Source organism: Hibiscus syriacus, unplaced genomic scaffold, assembly GCF_006381635.1.
Source record: "Hibiscus syriacus cultivar Baekdansim isolate YM2019G1 unplaced genomic scaffold, ASM638163v2 tig00002237_pilon, whole genome shotgun sequence".
In the NCBI taxonomy this organism is placed as follows: Eukaryota; Viridiplantae; Streptophyta; class Magnoliopsida; order Malvales; family Malvaceae; genus Hibiscus; species Hibiscus syriacus.
In genome coordinates, this window is record NW_024061918.1 from 8711486 (window position 1) to 8717196 (window position 5711).

Genomic DNA, 5711 nt, shown 5'->3' on the forward strand with positions numbered 1-5711 from the left:
TTCTTTTTCCTTTTGTAAAAGGGGATTGGTTCTATCTTAGCCAAGTGAAAAGATAAGGAGTTGTAAAGGTTATCTCTTTTTCCATGAAAAGGAAAGAACAAATTAGTGAATTTGTTAGAAAATCCTAAGTGAAGAGCTTATGTAGTGTATGTAGACTATGTTGATAAGTCGAAATTATTTCCGTTTGTAGGTTAGTAGGTGCAGGATTCGTGAGCTTATCGCCAGACAATTGGATTCCAGACATCAGCAGTGGCAGAGTATGTCTTGATTTTTCTTAGTCGGCATGTATTTCTTAGACCTTTGTGTACATCGAGTCATATCCCCTGAGTTTTATTTGTGTCTAAGATTTATTTTTGGGAGCCCCCGATTTTGTATACTTAACTATTTTGTTCTTATTTTATCTTATGGGATGGTTTACGTTATGAAATTGAAATGTTTTTAATAAGAAAAAAGTTGGGTTAACCACTTCAGAGGTCCGTGCAATCTCCAAACCCACGGGCTTCAGTCAGTTCGAATTTGGGTGTTACATTTTGGGTGGTACATATGGTCATGGAGCTGCTCTACTAACACAAATAATTGGCCGAGCTTTTTGATTCTTCGCTGAAGACTTTGTAAAAGAAGATGTGATTTTGTCTTTGATGAAAACTTTTATGATCGTGGGATCTTATTGTATCCTGTCATCAAATGGTTTCGATGATTGTTGAAGCAAGGTGTCCAATGATCTTGCCAAGAAGTTCGAACCAGGTAAATTCCATAAGTATTCCTACTCAATCTTGGGTTGGGATTGATCAAGGCGAGTATGGATGGTGCGGTGAATCTCCAAGGAGGCGAGGCCATTGCGGGTGGAGTTCTCCGAGATGAACGTGGTGCTTGGATCTGTGGTTTTTCTCGTTGCTTGGGAAACTGTCCAGTTATAATCGCAGAGCTTTGGGCTGCCCATGGTGTCCTCTCCCGAGCTTGGTGTTTGGGATATCGACGTGTTAAGGTTGAAACAAATAATTATGAACTTTGGAAGATTTTATCTCGACAATCTCATGTTCTTGAGGGTAGTGCTTAGGTTGTTTCACTGCATGGTTTGATTTCACAGGAGTGGTTTATTCACCTTCGTCATGCCTGACAATAGTTGAATGTGGTTCCAAATAAGTTGGCTAAGCTTTCGAAAGGGCTTCCCATCGAAGAGACTAATCTTGTTGATCCTCATGGTGAGAATGCTGCACTTGTTGTGTTAGAGAACACAGCTTCTTAACTTTCTGCTTTCTGTATTATCTAAACAAAAATAATCTTATTGACAAAATTAATAGAACAATGGTCAAATTGGAACCATCTCATAATTAAGTGGTCATTCATGTGGTTTGCTCATAAAATTTAATCACCGATTAATCTTCATCAATTAAAATTATAACAAAAATCAACTTTATTAACCAATAGAATTTTAATCAATATGTAAAATAACATTTTCAATTTTCTTAATCGGGTGAGCTATTTGTTGCTTTAGATAATGGGCAATTGGGCATCTTGTTGCTAATTCCTTGGATTTTTTTTATCTTTTTGGATTTCCATGTATTTGTTTAACGTCTAAACCTATTAATTATAATACTTTGTTATCTATTTTTGTGTCTTTGAAACAAACATCAGTAAAAGGTTAATTGCAAAGAAAAGTTGGTTCACTTTGAGGAGGTACGATTTAGTTTAAGATATAGAAAATCTGGGTCTGGATAATCCATTTTCTGTTTAAAAAATAGGTATTATTTTAGTTCATGGTGGAAGCAAAGAGTTGCAGAGAAATAATTTTGGTGCTTTGCTCTCATGTTTGACTTTTAAGCTTATTGTTGTTTAATTTACTATGGTATTTCTTTTATCATGTTCTTAGCATATGTTGGTGGCACTGCATGTTTACTTTATCCTTTGCATGAGTCTTTTGCATTAATATCATAGCTTGGTGCTGCATGTTTACTTTATCACCTGTTGCTAACTTGCAAATTACTCAATCTAGATAATAATATGAACCAGCATCCTTTTGCTCTCGGTCCTTGGTTGAATCCATTTTGTTGATTCTTTCTCGGTAATTGGTCGGATATCGCCTAAATGTGATGTCCAGATGCTGCACGCCATGCACACACATGACACAACCAAAGGGGGCAGCTACAAGACTCACAGTTAAGAAGAGATTCATGCCAGTCAAAAAGGACCGACGGGAATTCAAAGTACAATCCACTGATGGTTTCCCCTCATGCACGATTACGTGATCTGCAAGGTAAGTATAAAATCATGCTGAACCACAACCGCAGGTTTCTTTGCAAGGAAAATGAGACTCTTTATGAATTATGACTTTAGCTGCAAGGATTCCCTGCTCGGAGTCGAGATAAGCACTCGGTTCATCTATCAGATATATATCTGCTGGCTGCATGAAACAGAGACAAAAATGGCATCAGACAGATCTAGAAACTGCATCCTTAACTATTTGGTAGTTTATAAAATTTACCTTTCCAAGGCATAGACATAATGCAACTCTCATTAACTCTCCTCCAGAAGGATTCAATACTTCCCGATCCATCCATTGTTCAATGAGAAGACGCTTCATCACATCTGAAATAAACTGGCAACGCATGCACGAATCAGGTATCTTTACATATAGCAAGTTCTTGACTGTTGATTCATATTTGGGACTGATCTTTTGGGGCTTGTAAGAAACATTAAACTCGGTTACCTCGACCTCAAAATCATCTACGTTATCGTGTTTGAATGAACCAGCCTTCAGGCTGCAGGTTTACCAAACAATGTCAATCGACCTATGCATAATGCATGAGACATGCAAATCTATAATGAATGAAAACACAGAAAATGGGGGAGCAAAGTACCAGCATACGAATAAATGTCGTCTTTCATGTCCATTTCTCACCAAGCATTACAATAATCTGAGAATCAGTAATTACTCCAAGTTGAAAATTGTTCCGAGTTTTTGTCATGGTTGGGCATCTGTATTGAGCATAAGCTTTGATTTTCTCGACACTTTCCCGCTCGGTCTCTGCAACCTAAAACAAAAGAGAAACATGGGTAAAATGACAATAACTTAAAAATGAATGAAGAGCTCACTACTTGTAATACACTAATACTTGAGGGTTTACCTTGAATGTCAAAGATTCATCTTGAAACCTTAGATTTTCTGTATGGACAAATCCAGCCAAGAATATATTGATTCCTTCTCTTACTGAAAAGGGAAGGGTTAAGACACCATATGGACCCGGTTTTCCGTACAAGCAACAAACGGAGTCAGATAAGTATTCAAGGACACTGAGTACATGCTCGACCGTAAACACATAGCTGAATGACATAGTGTAAACAAATTAGCACTACCTTAATTCGATCCATTTGAATGATTAGAGACTTAAGGAGAAATGAACATTTAACCGTCGAAGTGCCGTCCTTTAGTACATCGATTGCATCCAGAATGTGTAGCAAAGGCAAAGCAGAAATAAAATAGGATAAGCTACCTATTCAATTTTAGTCACCCAACTATTTCTTTTTATAATCATACCTAACGTTACATTTTGATTTTATTTAGTCACTTACTATTAAAAAATAATAGTGATGAGGATGTGTCATCATAAGAAAATGTCACATCATCAATGAAAAAAATGAAAAATATCATGTCAACAATTTTATTAGTTTTTTAATGTCAACAATTTTATTAGTTTTTTAATGTCAACAATTTTATTAATTTTTTAACGACGGGTGATAAAAAAATGCCACGCCTAATCCAACATCCAACCTCTTCAAACAATAATATAAGATTACAAATGATAAGCTTTTAAGCATGTACTATAACTATAGTTTCCGAGTAATACATACATAACAAACAAGCAGGAACAACCCCTTGTTTCTAACACATACGTATATACAGAAGAGAAATCTCATGTAGAGCCATTGAGCTTAGATAGCAAAAACAGGCAACCAGAGGAGAGTAGGACAGAAGCCGAGAAACAAAGCAAATCCTGTGTAGAGTTTATGGCAGTCTTCTTGCAATTGTTCAAAAATCCTATCAGAAGAAGCATCACTATTACATGACCCAGTTTGGTTTTCAGTTCACTCACTGATTTTATTTCCAACCATCTTGGTCGTCAACTCAGCCATATCAGAAATCAAATTATATTCACAAGCTCATACATGCAAGAAAAAATATCCTCAAGACTGCAACTAGAGAAGACCCCAAAAAGAGAACAACATAGCCAGAAAATTTGACTGACATTTAAAGCAAACATGCCAAAGAGATTTGATGTCGATGTGCCCTTTTCCTTCGATTGTGCTTTTGCAATATCAAGATTGGAAACAAAGAGCTCATAGAGACCCATTCCAAAAACCAGCATTACTGTTCCTAGCAGATATACATCTGGAAGAAGAATACAGTGGCAATTAGAGGCCTCATCTCAATAGGATCTAACCATAAACATGCATACTTATAAAGCCAAGCAAGGTTTATTATCGATGAAAGCCATCTATTCAGGCTCCAAAGCACAAAGGGTGTTTACTTTAGGGTGAAAATATTTGCTTAAGGTGCAGGCCGAGCATCTAGACTTTCATGCTTAATAGCCTTATAGTGTAATCATCTTTCTCAAATTGGCAGCTAACCAAGCAGGATTTCCTCTTGGATTAATACTTGTGATGTTTCCCCACCTTCACCAAACAGGATCGACAGAAAAGTAGAGTTTTTAAATGCAAACCAACGGACTACGCATGAGTTTTTCTAACTATCACTTTACTTCAATCTGAACGTTCTCATAATAACTATGAAAGTAAATAAGCAAAAACAGCAAGCCTATGTTAGATAGTGTGGGAGTTGAGAGAAAATAATGGCTGGGAGTGTGGGAAACAAATGATTTGCGAATTAATGACATAATGCTAAAGTCTTTTAATCATGAAAAAACGAAATAGACACACAAGAAAAGTATCAGCACTCAGCATGCCAATCTAGACTCCAAACCAATATTAGTCGATGGAATTATGCAAAGGAAAAGAAATTTTGAACGAAACTACATAAACTAGCAGCGTTAATTGATTACACAGATCATTTGATGTCAGCCAATGTCAGCTTTTACACCAGATCCATACAATGATTTTCCTTTTTATCAACGGTTTAATGGACATTGATGCTGATGCAACTGTCCTTATGTAAAACCTATATGAACTTTGTCTAGAGAACTTGCTTTCTGCCTGGAAATATAAGCATTCGTTGTATCTGTAGAACCAGTTTAGTAACAAGTGTTTAATTTCACTTGACAGTGTAGTATCTGGAGATTATAGCTATAGTATTTGAGACAGTATCAACTGAATTGTTGATAAGAAATAAAGGCAAGTTTCGTTGTTTCGTTGATTGGTACTCTATCATCCATAACCTTAAAGAGCAAAAATATTGGAATGAACAATCCCTCACCTATTGCCTCAACCAGCAACAAAATAACTTTGCTCCGATCCACAAAATATTCAACGAAAGATGACACGATAAAAGTACAGCCCAGCATATCATAAGTGCAATTAAGATAACAGACTAATGCAATATTACAAGTCACATCGTCCAACATGTGGATGTGGTGCATAGAACAAAACATGATAAATTGTGTTTTCTCCAGGCTATATTATCAGCTCTTTATATTATTAGCTTGGAATATACAATATAGAACAAAATAAACAATATTACATCCATGAAACCAAATCTT

The 5711-nt window shown here is 36.2% G+C and overlaps 1 long non-coding RNA gene and 1 pseudogene across 1 annotated transcript; both read right to left on the reverse strand.

Annotated features, from left to right (window-relative positions):
- Positions 1 to 1984: 1984 nt before the first annotated feature.
- LOC120140604 lies at positions 1985 to 3332 on the reverse strand (annotated as a pseudogene).
- Positions 3333 to 3892: 560 nt separating this feature from the next.
- LOC120139508 lies at positions 3893 to 5503 on the reverse strand. The gene is made up of 2 exons (XR_005517649.1): positions 5429 to 5503; positions 3893 to 4387 (listed from the first exon to the last, which is right to left on the reverse strand). It is a non-coding gene; the product is annotated as an uncharacterized LOC120139508 (long non-coding RNA).
- Positions 5504 to 5711: the final 208 nt, after the last annotated feature.